General features: G+C 40.4%; 1 protein-coding gene and 1 long non-coding RNA gene across 14 annotated transcripts in view; one reads left to right on the top strand and one right to left on the bottom strand.

The window, feature by feature from the left end:
• Nucleotides 1-21,430, top strand: part of NCOA2 (nuclear receptor coactivator 2) — a 227,396-nt gene that overhangs the window by 114,866 nt on the left and 91,100 nt on the right. The window contains exon 1 of one of the 13 annotated variants that reach the window (XM_032469982.1): nucleotides 8,498-8,579. The exons of the other annotated variants lie outside the window; for them this stretch is intronic. The gene's annotated coding sequence lies outside the window, so the exon portion shown is untranslated. Of the gene's footprint in view, nucleotides 1-8,497; nucleotides 8,580-21,430 lie in introns of those variants that run through there. 13 annotated transcript variants of the gene reach the window in all.
• LOC116660450 lies at nucleotides 1,641-14,681 on the bottom strand. Its single transcript, XR_004315980.1, has 3 exons — nucleotides 14,240-14,681; nucleotides 7,457-7,460; nucleotides 1,641-1,652 (listed from the first exon to the last, which is right to left on the bottom strand). It is a non-coding gene; the product is annotated as an uncharacterized LOC116660450 (long non-coding RNA).

Below are 21,430 nucleotides of genomic sequence, written 5' to 3' on the forward strand. Positions count from 1 at the left end.
TGGTCCTTTTTCTTCCCATCTTTACTGGACCTCTCTGTGCCTTAGTAAATTGGGAGTTATGATAGTACCAGCCCAATAATACTGGTGTGAGGAAACCAGATAAGAATACCAATGCAAAGCTTAGACCAGCACCTGGCACATGGTAAGCACTGGATGTGTTTGATTTTTAGAAGATGTATCTTTACAGCTTTTTTCTCTCTTCATTTTGTTAAATAGTTTTGACCTGATATAATCTGAGTAAGATGCTTTGCTTATAAATAAGAAGGGGGCTTCTTTATGAAATTGGCCCTATTTAACGGGGAAATACATCAAAAACATCAAAAAGAATAAAACGACCTTTTCTTGTTTTGAGCTGACTGGATAATGTAGCTGTGGTTCATGTACAGCAGTGAAAATGCTACACTTTGGTTCCCATTCTGGTCAAGACCCACTCAGTAGCAGTGACAGGCTGGTTTAGGTCCTACCTTAGAAATCCTTTTTTTTTTTTTTTTTTTTTTTGGTCAATTTGCCTCCATTTCTCTGCTCCCCTCCCCCATCCCGTTCTGCCAGCTGGTTTCTATGAATGGCTGGGGTGTAGTTGGAGTAGAACCCAGGAGGATGCGGCAAAGTTGGAGAGACAGGAGAAGCTGGCCAATCTGGAAACCTTCCTCTCCTGCTGGGGAAGGTTTTCTTTACTAACAAATCATTTTGTACCTGCTTCTCCCCTTCCTCAGAAATGTGATGGAGTCCTGCTTGACCTGCTGTTCTCTGAAGCCTTTCCTGGCCCTTCCCTTTCCAAATCAGCTGTTCTCCTCTTTGTCTGGAGATGGCATTTCTGATCATATTTTATAAACTTTGCTTCCTTCTCTGTTCACCTTCCTTGACTATGGGTCTCTAGAGGGCAGGGATTTTTGTCCTGTTCATTTTTGTATTCCCAGTGCCTGATTTAGTGCATTATATGACATTGGGACTGAATAAATATTTGTTGAATGAAGTGAGTTAATCTGAAGCTAAAAAAGAAAAAGAACGAGAAGGAGGTGAAAGACATTAGAGCAGGTGTCAAAAATGTTTTTTCCTTCATTATAAACTATTCCTGTGGCCTGTGGGGCTTTAAGGAAAGGTTCCTTTTCCCTCTAACAATTTTTCCCCTCTGATTGCAATTATTACCCTCTTCCAGGCAAGGATCAGTCATTTCTTAATGATATGAAAGGAAGGAACGACTAAGGAGAAAGCAGAAAAAGATAGAACTGGGGTGAGGGGAAGGTGAAAGAAATCCTCCACCTCTTACAAAAGCATGTCACAAGTGACAGTTGTTAAAAGTTGAGTCAGAATTGGCTCAGGTGCTAAGAGCCAGCAATGTGCCGGGAGAGATGTGGTCTTAGAGACAAACACAACACTTGTGTCCTTAGCGCCTTTTGTCACAGGTGCCTCCTGTGCCTGTGGAAATTTAGAATAGATGAATAATTAATTGTTTGCCTCAGAATATAGCATCTCCACAAAGGGGAGCTTTTTGTCTATTCTGTTTATAAGGCCAAGTTTATGAACGAGTTAAAACTTTCAGTCAGATCTTAGTCAAAAGAGGTTGTCAAGGACAAAGAGAAGTCTTACTATCAGTCACCTGCGAAGCCTTCCGTTCCTATACAAAGTGAAGAGCAGGCCAGGCTCTTCCGGTCCTCTGCGTGTGTGACTGTCCCTTTCTTCTGGCTCTATTTGGGAGAAGTCAGTGTGTGGGGGGTCCAGAAAACAGCAGAGTCAGAAGAGCGAACCTGGTTAACACACAAGAGTTTAAGGATGTCAGGCAGGTGTGTTTAAGGCCAAAGGGCATAGTTCTTCTGTTCTGTCCCTGGAACCTCAATCCTCTCTAACCTTTTAAAGAAGCAGTGTGGTCTAGTCTCAGCCTTTGGTTACTTTTTGAACTTTTAATAACAGTTTAGGAAGCTTTCTCCTTAATTAATATGGAAATGATAATAAGTTTCCATATTCAAAAAAGGCTAGCTCGAGACCGTGGGGGTATCCATGTTTGGGAGTTCGAGATGGAAGGCTTCAGGAGTCCCAGGATGAGGTGGATCTCACATTCTTTTTCACCCCCATGATTTTATAATTCTGAATGGTCCTTGATCCTGTTAGAGAATTTTAGGTCATGATGCCAATCTCAAGAAAGCTGGATTAATCGATGAATCAAATTCTTGTGGTATTTAATCTACTCCCTGAGCCTTAGGCACTTTTAGAATCCAGAGGAATAAAAGGTATAAACTCTGACAGACCACGGGGGTTCTCACTAACTCTGGTTAACAGATCACCTAGGAATTTCAGTGGTAACCTAGTACTTCAAAGAAGAAATGCACCTCTTCAAGGCGACTTCCTTTAGAGTGGTTTACACGCGCACTAATTGGGAAGAGCCTGATTCAGTAGTTGAAGCCTCTAAAGTCCTTGGATGAGGTACAGATGCTGAGATGGAAATGTAGCGTGCTATTTGTGTGTTATTTCATTTCATGAAGTGGCGACTTGGCAGAGTCGTATTTAGAAGTGATTGTGCTCTCCAGTCCTGCTCCTCAGCTGTCTTTTGTGTGGGTATAATCTCCTGCAGAAGTATCATAGGCATTTATGCACTGCTGTTTGCATAAGCCTTTTATTGGAAACAACCCAACAAAGTAGCACTCACTGCTCGCTTAGCACAGTTGGGCCTTGAAGGCTTATTTCCCTACATATCAAAAGAAGGAACTCTTTAGTCAGTGTTAGCAGGATGCCATCCATAGGCAGGGAATTCACAGAGAGGCCTTTTCTCTGTCCCTGGCTCACCTCTTGAGGAAAGAGGCCAGAGGTCCAAGTGACATAATTCTGTGGTCACAGGTGCCTGATGAAAACAACCAATCCAAAAGAGCATTCTTACTTTTCGCCTTACTCACTATTTATGCAGCATATTCCTCATTGCACTAAAAACATATTTAACAGACAGTGTAACTCTTCCATGATATTTTATCAGGTTTTAAAAACCTAATATTTAGGTATAACAGAATTACAGTGCTAATGGGTTAACAAATTAATATCATAACTGACTTAAAGTTTGTTCACACTCTCACTCTGCCACTTGTTAAATGCGGCACATTTAGAGTTTATCTCATTTCTAATCATATGAATAAATAAAGTGTATGGTCTTAGAAATCATTGTAGATTAAAGATTTACCCTTTTTGGTACAGTATACTCTAATTTTTTGAAGTTTGTAAAAGGGAAATTTAGCATGGTATTATAACTCCCCCTCCGTGTACCCTTCACCCAGTTTTAGAAGTTATCAACATATTGCTGTATTTTAAAATTATGGAAACATTACTAAAGGTTTGGAAATTAGAATGAAAATCACCTATGGTCCCATCTACCTAATGCAACTCTTTCTAACATTTTATGTATTCTCTTTTCCATCCTTTCCTTAAAGTTATGAGAGAAAGATACTGTTTCTGTCTTCTTTTTGCTGAACATCTTATCAGACTAAGAGCTAGTAATAGCTGCCTTCAGTTGATGGCCTCCTATGCCAGGCTTCGGGCTAGTTGCTTTCCATATAGTTCATAGAACCCTAACTGCCACAGTGCAGTATAGGCGGGTCCCCCTCTACAGATAAGGAGCCCTTAAGGCTCAGAGAGGTTAAGTAACTTGCTCAAGGTTGTGTATTTAGTGATGGATTCAAAATAAAGTGTAATTCCAAGTCCTCTTCAAAAGCATTTTTTCATGTTGCTACTTAATTACCATTTTAAGGAAAAAGAAATGTCAGTATATAAATTTGACCACGTGATCTATAGATACAGCACTAGGATAGATGAAATTGAGGATTTAGAGGAATAAAGGCATGATCAGTGCCTTCAATGTTTATGCTTCAGTGAGAGGAACTTGACCCTTAAGAAACGCTGGAAGAGAATACAAAACAGCGCTTAATGTGGTGGTGTTAGCTGTAAATGTTATAAAAACTCTACCGAGAAGGAAACAGACCCGGATTACACCCTACATGTAGAGAAGGCTGCTAACACATTTAGGATTTCAGTTAAACTAAAAAGACTAACAAATGCCAAATGTTGGTGAGGTGGTGGGACACCCAGATCTCTCATGCATGGCTGGTGGGAGTGTAAACTGGTAAAGCTGCTTTGGAAAACAGTTCGACAGTTTCTTTTAACTATGTACTTATTCATGAGCCCCCAGTGCCACTCCCAGGTATTTACCCACAAGAAATGAAAACTTATGTCTATGAATAGATTTGGACATGAGTGTTGGTAGCAACTTGTATATAATTACCCCCTCCATTCATTTTCTTTTGCTGAGTAACAGATTACCACAGACAACCCCCACTTACTAGCTCACCATCGCGTAGAGCAGAAATCGAGCGTGGCATTGGCTGGTTCTCTGCCCAGGATGAAACGAAGGTGTCAGCAAAAATGAGTTCTCATCTGGAGAGTTGGGGGAAAGCTCCTCCCTCGGCTCATTCTTGTTGCTGGCAGATTTCAGGACCCTGCAGCTGTGGGACTGCTCCATGTTAACTGGGCGCCCCTCCCAGCTCCCAGAGGTCACTTGCATTCCTTGGCATGTGGTTTCCCCCATCTTCACGTCACCAAAAGTATACTGAATCCTTCGCTTTGAACTCTGACTTCTGCTGCTGCCTGTTGGAGAAAACTTGTTAGGATTAGGCCAGGCCCTCCCCAGTAATCTCCTATCTTAAAATCAGTTGTGCAGTATAACATAACCTAATCATTGGAGGGAAAACCCATTGTATTTACAGTGCTGGGGAGGAGGCAGGGTGTGTACCTTGCAGGGTGGGCAAATCTTTCAGAAGCATTTTAGAATTCTGTTTACCACAAGGCCCCCATTGGAAACAACCCAAATGCCCACCAGAGAATAGATGAACTATAGTGTATTGATACAGTGGAATTACCCTTAGTGCTAAAACGGGACAAATTATTAATATATGCAGTCAGAAGGATAATCTAAAAAACACTATGCTGAAAGAAGCATGAAGAGTACTTCCTGTATGATTCCCTTTATTCAAAGTTTTAGAGAAAGCAAAAGTAATCTGTGATAATAAAAAATAATAGTAGATGTTGTTGGTGGAGGGAGGGAGTAGAGATTGCCTGAGAACAGGCCCATGAAAGCTTTACTGGGTATTGACAGTGTTATGTGTATCTTGATAAGAGTGTGGATTTGGGTGCTTTCATTTGTCAGAACTCTTGAACTTTACTCTTAAGAACTGTTTATTGCACTGAATGTAAATTTTGTCTCAATTTACGAAAAGTAAAACATCACTCTATTGAATCTCTGATTTACCTCTCACCAGGCTTTTGGTTTAAGAAATGAATCACAGTTGTATACGTATGACCACCATCATAAAGAAACATTAAAGCTAGAAACACCCTTACAAATTATCCAGTCCCAATTCCCTTGTAAACACCGCTGCCCTAGTGAAGAAAGGGGGTTGCAATGGGTAATGGAAGATTCTGCTGCAACCCTCAGGAGGGGGTTAGACAGTGCCACCTATGTGTGCTCGCCTGCCAAAGACACAACAAAAGGGACAGATTTGCTAATAACAGCAATAAATCTTGATGTGTAAGCACAGAATCTGGATTAAGACATTTTACTTGGAAGTGTTTGGCAGGAGACATCTTCTTACTGTGGTGGATTTGATCAGTGAATCACAGTGAATTTTGCTGCTGCCCATGGTTGGCTGAGAAATAATCCATAAAACACCATTGTAGTTAATAAAGGACACGTGGTGGTAATTTTAGTGTCTGTGACTTCACCTTAACTCTATGGACATGACCTAAACATAACCAAAGGTTTGATGATGCTGTGAACAGAGAAAAAGAACAAACTTAGGTTGGGGGGATTTCACAAAACTAACCCCTGCAACTGTTATGCTGTTCCTTTAAAAAAGTTTTTTCTCGTTATCTGCTATGAGATTAGTTTCCTATGAGACATTAATTTCCTGTGATGCCTTCGGTAATTACTGACTTTAGATATTGTGTGCACAGAGGAAATATTTGGGTGGCTGTTAAAATCATTATAACTTTGAAGGATCTTTGTGCTTTGGCTTTTTGTGGTGCGGTATCCCCATGTGCTAGCATTAAATATGTTTTCTTAGTGTCTGCAACATTCTCTGAATTTCTCCGCTCGGGTCCTCACTGAAGCTGTGCTGGTTGATGCCTGTGTGGTCGCTGGAGGCTTGGTGAGATGATAGGACCGTCTTCCAGGGCGGCTAGCATGCCTTCCAGTGACTTGAAGAGAATCAATAAACACCTGCTTCATCCTACCCAAGTTATTTATGTGTGGAGTGGGTGATTAAACTTCCAGTTTCAGAATTAGAATGATCAAATTCTTTTAGTTCTGAGAAATTACTGAGTTTTTGGTAGAGAGAACTTTTATATGATAATAATCCCTTCTGTCTAGTTGTATCTGTCACGATTCTTGGGTTTTCTGTTTCCAAGAATACAATTTTGGCTTGGTTTGCTTAGGAATAATGCCGTTAGTGTAAAATGATTGTGTGAGATGAAAACTCTTGGTCTTGCTCTCCAGGTGTTAAAATAATTATTCTTTAAAATATCTACACACACACAAACAAATACTTCAGATTCCACTTGCATGAGGCATCTAAAGTGGTTAAATTCATAGAAACAGAAAGTGATGGCTCTTGCCCAGGGCCTGGAGGGAAGGGGAAATGGGAGTTGTTTAATGGGTGCAGAGTTTCAGTTTTGCAAAATGAAAAAGGTCGGGAGAGCTGTTGCAAAACAGTGTGAGTAGACTTACTGCTCCTGAACTGTATGCTTAAAATGGTAAGTTTTAATCTGGTGTATTTTACCACAGTTACAAGTTTAGTTTGGGATTTGCAGATACTACTACATATAAAATGGACAAACAGCAAGGTCCCACTGTATAGCACAGGGAACTCTGTTCAATATCTTATAATAGCCTATAATGAAAAAGAATATGAAAAGGAATATATATGTATGTTTAACTGAATCACTATACCGTGCACCAGGAATTAACACAGCATTGTAAACCAACTATACTTCAATTTTTCAAAAACGTCAAAATGAAGTTTAAAATATTAAAATACCTACAATGTTTTCTATTTCTGAGATGAGAAAACCAAGGCAGTAAGTAAAACCAGGACATGTGAACTGTAGCTGGGTCTGCGGGCTTCGGTCGAACAGTGTCTCTCTTTTAGTCTTGTAGTGGCTGCCCTCTCCCAGTTGTGTGTCGTGCTTCAGTGTATTTTTTCTTTCTGACCCGTCTTTTTCTCCATTTTCGACTTCTCAGCACATTCTTACATTTAAACTCCTTCCCCAGATTGCTTGATTGGTAGATGAAACAAACTGACTATGAATAACCCAAAATGAACTAAGCGGATAACGTCGTCTGCTGCTGTCTCTTTTCCAAGTACTTCAACCTGTGACCAAGGACGTTTAAAAAAAAAATTACGGAGAACCACCATGTGTTAGGCACTGACCTGGTATTTCCACATTTGTGTTTTGAGAGTTGATGGTTTATTGGAAATAGATCAAATTGGCCAGACTCCAAAGAACTTTTGATTACTATATTTTATGATTGTTTTGGCCATAGTAATATTTGTCTTCTGTGGACCACTTATAAATTTCTTAGGATATATTCCTAGTAAGAATACATTTTGATGTTAAAAAGTATGCTTACATGTGTTTCACTAACACGTGAGACTAATTCCCAATGTGTGGATAGCTGTGATGTCTCCAGAGTGTTCATTATGCCAGATTTTTCAGCTTTGTATCACTGGGGGCAAAGCTTATGAAACAGGGGAGGACATGTTTCCTCCTGACGGCCCCGCTTCATCGACTGTGCACTGGGGAGTGTTCGTGGCCAGCCAGCTGCATCCTCTGAGAGGGAGACCGTGCATCAGAATGTTTGTTTTTAGCAGTTATTTTTAGCAGCAGATCTAGAAATTGTTAGTATTTTCACAATAGGGTATACTTTTTCTTGGTCTATTATGGTAATTCCAAGAAGAATAAATAATTTTAAGCACATGTATATGAGTGCATGTGTGCATTGTGCACATGTGTGTGTGTGTGTGTGAGAGAGAGAGAGAGACATCTCCTTAATAACAGGAGGGGGTAGAGGCTTACTCAGTCTATTATCATAAAGCTCTGCTAATGTAGCTTGAGTCATGTGACTGCAGAAAAGGCTATTATCTCAATGAAAAGGAAACTGGTTTTTAGAGCAAGCAGTAGAATAGAAGCAGGAAGAATATTCGAGTGTTCCACCATGCTGGATTGTCAAAGGGGGATCTGACTGATCAGCAGCTAAAAAAGGATTTGTGAGGCTAGTTTGTCAGCTATGGTTAGAGACAAGTGCTAGAGGGGGGAAGCGGCAGGGCGCTCGGCGTGCGCTCAGGTTACATCAAGGCAGGATGTTGGTTTGGGTTAACAGAGGAGATTTATCTCTGAGGCAATACATTTATGGCTAATTGTGGGGTTTTTTTTTTTTTTCTTTTTCTTTTTGGAAGTGATGTATGGTATTTTTGTGTATGTCACTGGTGAAGATAAAGACAAGCTGCTGAGCTCTGGTTTGAACTGCAGAGGCTGTGGACAATTACCAGGTGTGTTTCACAAGTGCTCTGACTTAATATTTGGTAATGTTCTTGAAATTCTGTGTGCTTGTGGATTGGATGTGCGTGTTGTCGAGGGAGAGCTGAGCATGACAACCAGGCAGTGATAACGTTCTCAGGAAAAAATGGATACAATGCGATCCAAATTGATTCCTTCCCGTTCCCTATTTCTTTTGTGTTTATTTAGTGACTAAAGGTTTCTTGCAGTTTCTTTATGTGGCCAAATACAGTCTCACGCTTGTTTTAGGAAATGTATTAGTAAGCATTTTCTGAAATTCCAAAGCAGAATCCAATGCAAATCTTACTCATTAAGGAATAAATAATAAGCTTTAAATTTGTATCTCTTAATTTTTCTTCAATGTCCTTTTGTAATTCAAGCTTTAAAAAGAGCTTTGCAGTGAATTTGAAATTATCTAAATTTCAGTTAGGTAATAAATCTTTCCTATTTGGTTGAGGTGTTGAATGAATGATTTTTTGTTGCATACAGTACGTAACTTGTCTGATTTATTACATCCTTATGGCACTACATGCAGAAAGCTGAAAACATTCAGTTAGTCTTCAGACTGTGCTTGTCCACTTTTGCTTATGCTAATGCTTTTAATTTTCTTAGCAATCTGTACCTTTCTCTTAACCTTGGAACTTAAAAATCTGAGATTGGTGAAAGATAATCATAAACTTTATCTGAAAAGGGTTAACTATTTTACAACATTACCAGGGGTATGAATTCACTAATGCATTTTTCATTTAGAGCAGATATGCCCAACTTGAGGTATGTGTATGTTTCAAACCACATATATTATTATATTGTATACATCTCTCTTTTAAAATTGACATTGGAGGAGGTAAGAAATCTATCAGGCTATTATGCACTGTATAAACAGTTTACAAAGAATTCATTCTTTTATTATCTTTTCCAAGAAAAGATGGTAAGAGCAGCTCAAACATATTTTTTAATTATACTAAGTGCAGGAGATTCTCTTCCTTATAATACCTACAAATCATATCTTAGCACAATATAATTTAATAAATCATTAATCTTATTAAGTGGGACTTTAAAAAAAAACACACATGGTCACCTTAGTTTAGTCTACCTACATAAAAAGGCAGCTTGGTTCAAATAAACAATTGATTACCTGTGGTTTTAATTATTCTGGAATTTATTTCTTAATTGTAGGATTCTTCCACATTCTTATATAAATAAGGTATAAGACAATTACATACTGGTTTCAACCATCCCATGTTAAAAATTTTGAATAGTAAAATTTTTATAGCCAGGTGGTTTAGGCTTTCTTTGTTTTTCTTTGTTTTTGCTTTTAAACTTAATTTTGCTGCCTTATCTAAAGCCTTTGAAGCGATCCAAGGATTTTGGAATAGTTCAAAGTGTTTTTATTGAGCACTTACTATTATCACAAGGCATGCTGTGAAACACTTTGGGAAAACAAAGGCAAATAAGATATTTAAACTAACAAGATAACATAACTAGTACTGGAATCCAGCCTCAATGAATGTAATTATCTTATATCTCAGTAATTTTAAATTGTGAAGAGGAGTGTTTTGTAAAACTTGTTTGGCCAATCCCAGCATATGTTCCCTGGTGACTGTGTCAGTGACTTTTCCCTGAGCAGGTTTGATTGGTAGTTTTAACTGGTGTCCACCTGTGCCTGTTCCTGTTTCCTTTGCATTGTACCAGAAGAAAGGCATTTTACTTACATTCCCTTAAAACTAGAATAGTTCTGGTTCCTGATCATGTTGTTTTTCTCTAGGACATCAAATGTCAGTCCTTTCCAATTTTAATGCACATTAATGAAATGATTGATACATTGTATTGAAAATATCTTAAATATCTAAAAATATTATAACTTCTGGAAGTTAGGGCATGAGGGAGAACCCCAGTCTTAGTAAGAGAGTTAAAAGACACACGTTTTGACATCAGGGTAGTGTCTAAACAAGCCAGATGACTAGCTTGCAAATCCTGCTGCACTTCAGAATTCCAGCCACAATAATTAACCACAAATATTATAATCAGGCCTGATCTTGTTAGACTGAGGGGGTTTGCTTCTTGGAGAGATTTTTAATTTGTAGGAAAGTTAGGGTAGATAAAGATGGAATTAAAGATGATCTTAGTATTCAGTGTTGTAAAACTCACTGAAATACATTCTTAGGAGTTTTTTGATTTTTTTTTTTTTTTTTTTTTTTGAGAAAGTCAGAGTTTGGGAAGATTTAGGCAGGATTAAGGTACTAGGCTCCACTTTACATACAGTTTAATTCTTTGGAAGCCAAAGGGATATAAAATTCAATTAGTGAAAAAACCTGCACAACAGCTAGCAAATGGTTCCAGGGCGCTTCTTGCAGTGTTTACTCTAAAAATTACCAGTCAGAAATGCTGAGAAAATTTTGGAGTCAGTTGGCTTCCCCATTTCTCTCACGTGTGTTGCAGTCCTTTGCCTTAAAGAGGGTAAGCCTTGGCGTTTTCTGATGTGTATTTTAGTTGTAGCAAAGACTCGTTTCCCCAACTCATAGTAAACATGCAGGGTTATAGTTTGTATTGTAATAATCACTAATGTCGTATAATATAAACATACATTTGCTTTGACTTTAAAGATAACTTAGTTATTACTATTTATATATTTTTTAAAGATTTTGTGAGGTGCACCAAATGCTATAATCTTAATGTTGAAAGAATTAAGACATTGAGAACACTCCTGGAATATAAGCCATTGACTTAAGATTTGTTGTAAGTCATTTTGCATCCATGCAAATTCCCTAGAGAAGAGTCCTGTCTGCATAGTATTTCAGATAGGGATCACTTAGACTTCTTCAAACTTTAATAGTGAACAAGCATATTTCTTTCTAGGTGACATCACTCTTTCTTGTCAGTATTCATGGTGGGAAAGACTTCCCCTCACTAAACTTTTGTAACTGGATTTAGGGGGAAGTGAGTGGGAAAGTTAAGTATGGATAGAGCTTTGTTGTTTATCTTCATCCTCCCTTGATGAACCATCCTGTGTGTTGGTTTATTTCTAAAATGCAAAAATAGTCAGTTTCCTTCTTGCACTGAATTCCTTCTGTTCATTATTTAACAACTATTTGTTGTAAAATTTTGTCCGGTGTTTCACTAGTACAGAGAAGAGTAACTGCCCCAGGGCTGGGGAGAGGATTACTCAGGGGACACTTAGCAGAGAAAGTGAAGGTTGAGCTGATTCTTATGAGAATAGTAGGAGCTGATCCCCAGGCATTGGAGAATGTGTGGGATACTCTAGCATTCACTGCCCACGTGGGAGCCGCTAGCCACAGGTGACTTTTGACCATTTGAAATGTGGTGAGTCTGAACTGAGTGCAAAACGCACTCAGATTTTGAAGACAGAATGCCCCTCCCCCCCACCAAAAAGAAATTAAATAGCTCATTAATGACTTTTAGAATATTGATTGCATGTTGAAAAGATACTATATTGGATATAATGCGTTAAAATATATTGCCAAATTTAATTTCACCTGTTTCTTTTGACATTCCCCATGGCTACTAGACTGTTAGTGACCCACAGTATTTTCTGTTGTCAGTGCTGCTCTGAGCCAAGAGGACAGTGTGTGTAAGGCGTTCTTGTAGGTGATACGCCTGTGCCAGATGCGAGGGATACACCAAGGAGCAGGAAGCTATAGACATTTCCCATGCCCAGTGTTCTAATCAGTAACCAGACTAGAGCGTTGTGAAGTCTGCATCCCTGCATTCCTTGGTAGGACATGAAGGCCCTTTTGTGATCTGCCTCTACCCTTCTAGCTTCCTGCCTCATTCTCACCTACTCCCAGGTGTGCTACCTTTAATGAACTTCAGCCGATTCTTCTCCCCCTCAACCCCAAACCAGGGCCATTCTTTTTTTTTTTTTTTTAATGAAAGTACTGGGGATGAACCCAGGACCTCATGCAACCTCGTACATGCTAAGCACATGCTCTACCACTGAGCTATACCCCCACCCACTACAGACGATTATTGTTTGCAGGAGCTGTGTCCTGTAAGTCATGGCAAACACTGCATTAGCAAATACTGAGCCATTGCTTCTAGGGGAGTGCAGGGTTAGGTCCCTGCAAGTCTCTGGTCACAACGTGTAGCCTTATTTTGAGTGTGTTTCTGTTTAAAGACACCTTATTTAGTATATATTGTTGATTCACTAACGTTGGACTTTGGGCCAACAGCTCTATTACTCGTGCTGAGGGAAGCTCGTCTAACACCTGCATCTTCTCCGTAAGGCACATTACAGCCTCCTGTGCTTAGGATGCCAGACAGCACGACAGCGCCATGCTTGGGGGCCATTTGAAACAGGGAAATAACCAGCAAAGAGCACAAAAACTTGACAAATGTGGCCCACAATACACTGCAAAAAAAGCATTTGTTTTACAGTGTAAGAGCTCAGACAAGAAGGCAAGAGCAGTGCCTTGTTGGAACAAGGGCGCTATTTGTGGAGTACGTCCTAGAGCCGAGTGTTTCAGGTATCAGGGGCCATGTTGATGACAGCGGGTGACTTACGTGAAGTAATTTCTGTATATCAGACTATGAACTTTTATCATTGAGCTCATTTAATTTTTATACAAGCTTGTGAATATTATTTCTGGATTTTACAGACATGGAAGCCGAAGCTCAGAAAGGTTAAGTATCTTTCCCAAGGCCACACAGCTGGTAGATGGTGAAAGCAGAAGCCGAGGCGGGGGCCAGGCTTGCCCTGCCTTCAGGGCCAAGTTAGGGGATGCAGTGAAATAGGTTGGCCGTGCTGGTAGGGTTGGGAAGGGGTAGAGTTATAGCTCATGGGCCACAAATTCGCCCACATGGAGAGCTTCTCTGACTAATAGCCCAACTGTGGAAATCTGGGCTAGCAGAGCATGTGTTATGATTTATGGGGAGGAAAGGTTGAGAACCATTCTGTATTTGTTGACCAGAGCCAAAGGTGCTTCTGCTAACCAGCCTTCTCTCACTCAATGCATATCTTTTCTCTGCTTCACATCTGGCTTGTTCATTGCACCTTGTCACTTTATCATTCCTGCGGTTTCTTCCTCTGTGTCCTTTCAGTTTCTCTCTCTGCCCACAGAACAGCTCTGTCTTCCATATTCCACAGCCTGAGAATCTGCTGCTCAGCCCATCACCACCATCTTTGTCCAGATAAAACCTTGGTGCCGAGGTGCTCCCATAGACTGCCGGGTGGCCTTAGACCGGATGCCCAGATCAGATGCCAGGGGAGCAGTGTCTCATGGTGTTGTTGCGAAGTCTTCAGTGAGAGGAGCCGGATGAAAGCTTCCTTGTAACAGCCCATCGAGGGTCTTAGGACGGGCTGTGGGCATGGATTGTCTGGCACTATGTGTCGCTTACTGAGAAGGTCTGTGCGACTTCTTGTGTTTTTCTGTTCTTCACATTTAAAATTGGAAGACCAATTTAAATTCCCTGACTTTTCTACTTGGTTGTTTGTAGAGTTTATTAGTCTTTCATTTAGATAATAAACCAGGATACTTGTTTGTCCAAGTTAACCATTACTGAGTTATATACAGCTACCTCTACTCAGATTGAAATAGAATTTCTATCATGGCTCATTCCAGACGCCTCTTCTGGCCTCCCTGGTTTGATCTCCTGTCACCTCCAGATTACTTTAACTACCAGGTAACCTCAAGACAGTTGTAATTAGAGTCTGGAACATAATTTTCTAATGTACTTGGCTGGAACTGTTAATCAGGGCACCAGGGATTAAGAAGGAGGAGAGACAAGGTAACAGATGTAAAAGGGAAGCTGTTTCTTGTACAAGGGTTATTATGAGCAGAATGTACCAAAGGAAGAGAAATCGACCCAGTTATTGCCAGACGCTGAAAACAGATGTTCCACTGGTTTATAAGTCTTGGCTGTGGGTGTGGAGAAAAGTGGGGCCCAGTTGAGCCTCTGGGGGCCTGGTGCAGCCCTAAATGTCTAAGCCTACATTCAGCATAATGTGCTTCCAGTGAGTAACGCACTGCATTCACTGCTGGTCCAGTCAGGACCTGGGGCAGTGGGACCAGGCTGAGGGCTGGAAATGATGCACAGATAACTGTGTGACCGTGACATGAGAATTCAGAAGGAAATTAATGGAAAGGAAAAGCCCATGCTTCCCTGGTGATGCTGAAAAGAGAGAATGAAAAATCTGATGCGTTCATATAGCATTGGTAAGGTCGTGGCTTTTGGTTCCTCTGTTCGGTTCATGTTGGAAGGTCAATAATTAACTACATGTGGAGATGCCGACCTTACCCGGGAGTTCTGGTGTCAGCTGTCTATCTGTCTCTCGATGTTAAGAGCTGAAGGGCTCCAGGGATGGACATCGCATAGACTTCGAGGATGATGTGTTCTTTTTTCCAATAATGTTTTAACTAGATCGTTTCTTTGTACCATCATCAACTCTCCTGTTACGTATTTTAAGATAGTTATTTAGTGGCTTTTATTAGAAAATGTGAAGAATTGTAGAAAGAGCATGGGGTTTGCAATCAGAACTTGGTTTCAAGTCCAGGGCCATAGCGTATAAGCTTTGAGACTTTGAACAAGTAAGTTAACTTCTTTGAATCTGTTTTTTCCTCTAAGACAAGGGACAATATCTGCTTTGTAGGATGATGAGAATTAAATAAAATAATGTAGTGCTAAATACACTATCCAACATGGAATAACTACCAAACACCCAAGACATCTCTTCTCTGAAATATCCTTTCAACACATTGAGTGTGTTTTCTTACCTATGTATGTTTCATCTCCCTAACTGTTTTGCCACACATGCACACATACACACACACACAAGCAAGTATGTGCGTGTGCACACACACACATGCACACAGACCCATACATATCCCTGCTTATTTAAATAGTCTTGGGTGGTGTCTGTTCATTGACTAAATTCCCCAGGCACTTATTTCTATTTTTTTGAGCAACAATGGAATTTCATTTTTCTGTCCAAATTGCAGATTTCTAATTTTGCTTTTGTTCTTATAATCTAAGAGTATATTTATTATTTTTAGCATCAAGTCATTTGGTTGATTCATATTAAGCTGGCCTACTGGTTTTTTGTGGGGTGGTTTTTTTTTTCAATCTCATCGCAGAGTCTACCTTTGTCTTTGTGGGTAGTTATCATGCAGGTTATGAAGACTATGTAGTAACATGCTAAAGCTTTTTTAATTTTCAAAAGATGCAAACTGTGTGTTAAGATAATAACTTTAAAAATTATAGAGAAAAATCTGGAAGGAAATATCTACTTGATTCCTCAAAACATACACAGGCAAGAACACCCACGTCTGCATTAGCAGAGGGGAAGAGGTGGGGTGCGGGCCCTGCAGGTTCTCCTGGACACGCCTCTCAGCTCTACCACCTGTTGGCTATGTTTGACCTTGGGCATGTTGTCTGATTTTTTTCTGTGCTCCAAGGAATGATAATGATAATGACTTCATAGGGTTTTTGTGAAGATCAAATAAAATAATACCAATATAGCATAGTAAATTATGTTACCTATTTTGATAAAATAGCTTCAAATGCCATATAGCAGTTTGTAAAGCCATTTATTCAATGGATATTAAGTGCTAGGTGTCAGGTATTCTGATAAAGGCCTAGGATAAAAAGATGAAACATACTTAGTTTTTGCCCCTCATGGAGTTTACAGTTTGCTAAGGAAAAAGATATAAGTAATTAAGATATATGTGGTTAATAGTAGCATTTTATATACATGTGTGTGTGTGTGTGTATATAGACACACACACACACACACACATACATACATACACACATATACATATATAGACACACTCTATTAAAAGACAGAGGAAGGGAATTTAATCTTGGGGAGAGGGTCATCTGAGCTAGGTTTTAAAAGATTAGTGGGAGTTAGCCAAAAGGGGGAAGATACATGGTTTGTTCCATGTGTAACAAGCACAAGAAAAGAGGTGAGAACTGGTATGTAGCAGGTGGGGAACCACAGGCAGTTTCCACTTCCCAGGGCGAGCAGAATAGGCAAGAGACCAGCCTGGAGAAACAGGCATGGTGGGTCATAAGGCACCTTCTGAGACATTTGGAGCAGCAGGGACTTTATGTCAGAGGGAGTGGAGTCTACTGAAGACTTTGAGCAGGGAAGTCATCTGGAGGTAAGGAAGCTTATGTCATATAATACAAGTAAGGGAAGGTCTGAGCTAGGAAGCAGTGGCAACTATCGCAGTGACAAGGAGTGGGGCTTGAGGGTTTTTAAGGGGCAAAGCCACGCCGATGATTTACGGGGGGAATACAGGGGGGAGGATGTTCAGTGGGTGTTGGTCTTTCAGGAGGGGCCATTTTGCAGTGGGGAGATGGGATGGATGAGCTCAATTTTGTGCGTTGGCACCTAGTTGGATTTTTGAAGTAGAAGCTTTGAGAGGGACGGGTGGAAAGAAAGATTTGGGAAATCTTGAAAATAGGTGATGCCACCAAAGAGAGTATGAAGTAGCAGTTCTTAACCCTATTTTAACATTTACATTACTTGGAGAGTTTTTAAGCAAAATACTAACGGTGTTCTGTTGTGTTTTGTGTGTGTGTGTGTGTGTGTGTGTGTATGTATACACACGTGGTTTTTTTTCAATTGTGGTAAAATATACAAAACATAAAATTTACCATTTTTAAATGTATAATTGAGTGACATTAAGTCCCCTTCACATTGTCATGCAAGCATCACTGCTGGCCCTCTCTAGAACTTTTTTCTCTTCATAAACAGAAACTGTCAACTTGTTAAAGAGTAAGCACTCACCCCTCTCCCACCAGCCCCTGGTAACCACAATTCTACTTTCTGTTTCTATGACATTGGCTATTCTAGGTTTCTGATGTAACTGGAATCATAATATATGGCCTTTTGTGTCTGACTTCTTTCACTCAACATCCTGTTTTTAAGGTTCATCCATGTTGTAGCATGTATCGGTATTTCATTCCTTTTTAAGGCTGAGTAATATTCCCTTTTATGTATATACATATTTCGTCCCTTCATGTGTTGATGGATATCTGGGTTGCTTTCACCTTTTGGCTGTTGTGAACCATGCTGCTGTGAATATGAGTGTACATATATCTGTTTAGTCCCTGCTTTTTATTCTTTTCAATATATACCTATACGTGAAATTGCTGGATCATGTGGTAATGTGGTATTTTTTAAAAGCTCCCCTGCTGATTTTTTTTTCCTGCTTGAAAAACGGTCTTTAATTTTGTTTAACATTTTTTATTGATTTATAATCATTTTACAATGTTGTGTCAAATTCCACAATTTTTCAGTCATTCATGGACATACACACACTCATTGTCACATTTTTTTCTCTGTGAGCTACCTTAACATTTTGTGTATATTTCCCTGTGCTATATACAGTGTAATCTTGTTTATCTATTCTACAGTTTTGAAATCCCAGTCTATCCGTTCCCACCCTCCACTCCCCTGGCAACCACAAGTCTGTATTCTCTGTCTATGAGTCTATTTCTGTCCTGTATTTATGCTTTGTTTTTGTTTTTGTTTTTTAGATTCCACATATAAGCGATCTCATATGGTATTTTTCTTTCTCTTTCTGGCTTACTTCACTTAGAATGACATTCGCCAGGAGCATCCATGTTGCTGCAAATGGCATTATGTTGTCAGTTTTTTATGGCTGAGTAGTATTCCATTGTATAAATATACCACATCCTCTTTATCCAGTCACCTGTTGGTCGACAGTGAGGCTGTTTCCATGTTTTGGCTATTGTAAATAGTGCTGCTATGAACATTGGGGTGCAGGTGTCATCCTGAAGTAGGGTTCCTTCTGGATACAAGCCCAGGAGTGGGATTCCTGGGTCATATGGTAAGTCTATTCCTAGTCTTTTGAGGAATCTCCACACTGTTTTCCATAGTGGCTGCACCAAACTGTATTCCCACCAGCAGTGTAGGAGGGTTCCCCTGGTGATCTTTAAGTAAGTGCCAGGGTTGAGAAGCTGTGATGCAGAGTGAGGGTGCTTAATCTGGAAGGTCCATATGTGGTTTTATAGCACATTAATGACTTCTTAGGAGAATTGTGTGCCTTTTTTTTTTTTTAATCTTTGTGGGTTTACCTTTTGTCTTTGATCAGATTCTCAGAGCATTTCATAACTCTAAAGTTGTGCTAAGAATCACTGCAAAATCTAGTTTTAAAATAGACAACATTTTGAACAGACATTTCTCCAGAGAAGATAAGCAATGACAAATAAGCACATGAAAAGATGCTCAGCATCGTTAGTTACTAGGGAAATGCAGAGCAAACTAACGAGATACCATCTCGTTCCCAGGAGGATGGCTGTAATTAAAGAAAGGAAAGAAAGAAAGAAACGAAAAGTTAAGTGTTGATGAGGATATGGAGAAATTGCAACCCTTGGACATTGTTGGTGGGAAAATAAAATGGCATATCCACTTTGGAAAGCAATTTAGCAGTTTGTCAAAAAATTAAACATAAGGTTAGTATGGACTCGCCAATTCCATTCCTAGGTGTACATCCAGAAGAACTGAAAGCATTTATCTGCACGAAAGCTTGTACACAGATGTCCACAGCAACATTGTTCCTAATAGCCAAAAAGTAGAAACAACCCAAATGTCCATCAGCTGATGAGTAGTAGATACATTAAATGTGGTATATCCTATATACATTGCAATCTTTAGCCATAGAAAGAATGCAGTACTGACACATGCTACAATATTGCTGAACCTTGAAAACATGCTCATTGAAAGAAGTGAGAAACAAAAGGCCACATACTATGTTTCCAGTCATATGTCTAGAGTAGGCTAAATACATAAAGGTAGAGCATGCTAGTGGTTGCCAGGGTGGGGGGAGGAGGGAAAGAGGAACAATTGCATAATGCGTGTGGGGCTTCCTGTCGGGGTGACGAAATGTTGTGGAACTAGATGTGGTGATGGTTGCACAATTCTGTGATTAGACTAAAGCCACTGAAATGTGTATCTTAAAAGAGTGAATTTTATGGCTTCTGAATTATACCTCACCAAAGCTGTTAAATGTAATTTTTAGAAAAGAAGATGACTGAGGGAGGAGAGGATTGGACTGAGGGAGGCCTGGCTAACTCCAAAGAGAAAGATCCCATAAAAGAGATGGAAAAGGAAAAGTCACTCAGTTTCAGAAGCAGACCTGGAGAGTGGGATGTCATGAAAAACCTCAGAACAGAGAATCACCGGGGGGGGGGGGGGGGGGGGGGACATGACCACAGTGAGAAACACAGCAGAGAGGCTAAGCCACATAACACACGAGATGCCAGAACCTCTGTAGGTTGGCTTTTGAGTGTCATGGAAGACTAGGGAGTGATGGGGGAGAAATGTAATTGTTTTGGATCATAAAGTAAGTGGAAGGGAGCAGGAATAAACTCTAGGCCTGTATCCCTTTACTTGCATCTCAAAAGTCAACAAACTCTGAAAGTGGAAAGGTTTTTCTAAGTCATTTGGCAGTAAAACCTGACCTGCATGGATTTGGAATGACCTATAATCTTCATTTGCTCCACTCAGTGTGAATATTCATACATTTCACTGCAGAAATAATACTGAATTTGATTACAGAGTGCGCTCCCAAGGCCCTGTGGGGATGTTACGAAGGATGGCATATGCCACATATTCTCTTTCTAAAGTTAAAAATGTGTCTATTTATCTGAATTCTAAATTCTGTAGCCCCCAGGTGCTTTGGAAGGGAGCACAGATCTGTAGTCTTTGCCCAGGTCTAGATGTGCGGGAACGTTGTGAGATTGGATGGTTCCTGGAGAAGGATTCGGACTCAAGGGGCTTTTTTTTTAAGGATGGAAATGACCTGAGTATGCTTACAGGTTAAGTAGAAAGAAAAAGATTGAAAATTTGGTGAAGAGAAGCTTTGCAACAAAGTGTCAGAGAAGATGGGGAAGGAAATAGGAAATGGGGTTGGAATGGTTGATGTTTACCAGAGGAGGGTCACACATCCAAATACCAGGAGTGTTGCAGAAGAGAGTGGTGCATTTCTTTGTAAGTAAGAGGAAGGGAAGTTAAGTATCAAATTGACGAGCCATTTGCTGAAGTGGTAAGAGCTGGAAATAGTGGCTGGTAAATAGAAGGAGCTGACTGGAGAACAAATACAAGGGTTGGCAGGCAGGACTCTGGGTCTAAGGCAAGTTGGGAAACCTTGGAATGCTCTGAGGGGCCGCTCTGCCCCTTAGCTGTATGCTTTTCTCCATCAGTGCTCAGCTCCCACTTGCAGGAGTGGAGAAATCTTGAGATTCATTTTGCAGAAGGAATTGTGTGAGCAGAGATGTGTGAAAGGGAACCGAGGGTGGTGGGTGCTGGTGGGGAGTCCAGGCTGGGGAAGAGATGAGATGGGCAGAGGGCACAGGACAGAGTCTTAGCACGCACAGTTTTCGGGGATGAAGATAGTGGGAAGCTGAGGGCCTGACTTTACATTCAGGTGGGGCACCAACTCTGGGAGATCACAAGGTTCAGGCCACGATCGTAGGAGGCAGTGGCTGAAGTGAAGTGGAGGTGAACTTTGTTGGAATTGAGACAGGAGGACCTGTGAGGACAGGTAGGAGCTCACCATCCACACAGACTGTGAAGTCACCCAGGGTGAGGAACACGGAGAGAGGAAGACCTCATCAAGTGCCAGCGTTTTCAGTTAAGTGTGAGGGATTAAGTGGCATGTTGGTAAATCCCAGACTGGAACATCGATAAGAGGGTGTTTTAAGGCATGGATTTCAAAGGAACAGAGGTTTTTATTCAAGGCTACCCTGTAATAGAGCGGTGGCCTGGTAGGTGCTCTGAGGAGGGCAGAGGGTATGACCCTCCCTCCTGTTCCCAGTATGTGTGTAATGGGAGGACAAGCAGCTTCTGCTG

Source organism: Camelus ferus, chromosome 29 (genome assembly GCF_009834535.1).
Source record: "Camelus ferus isolate YT-003-E chromosome 29, BCGSAC_Cfer_1.0, whole genome shotgun sequence".
Classification (NCBI taxonomy): domain Eukaryota; kingdom Metazoa; phylum Chordata; class Mammalia; order Artiodactyla; family Camelidae; genus Camelus; species Camelus ferus.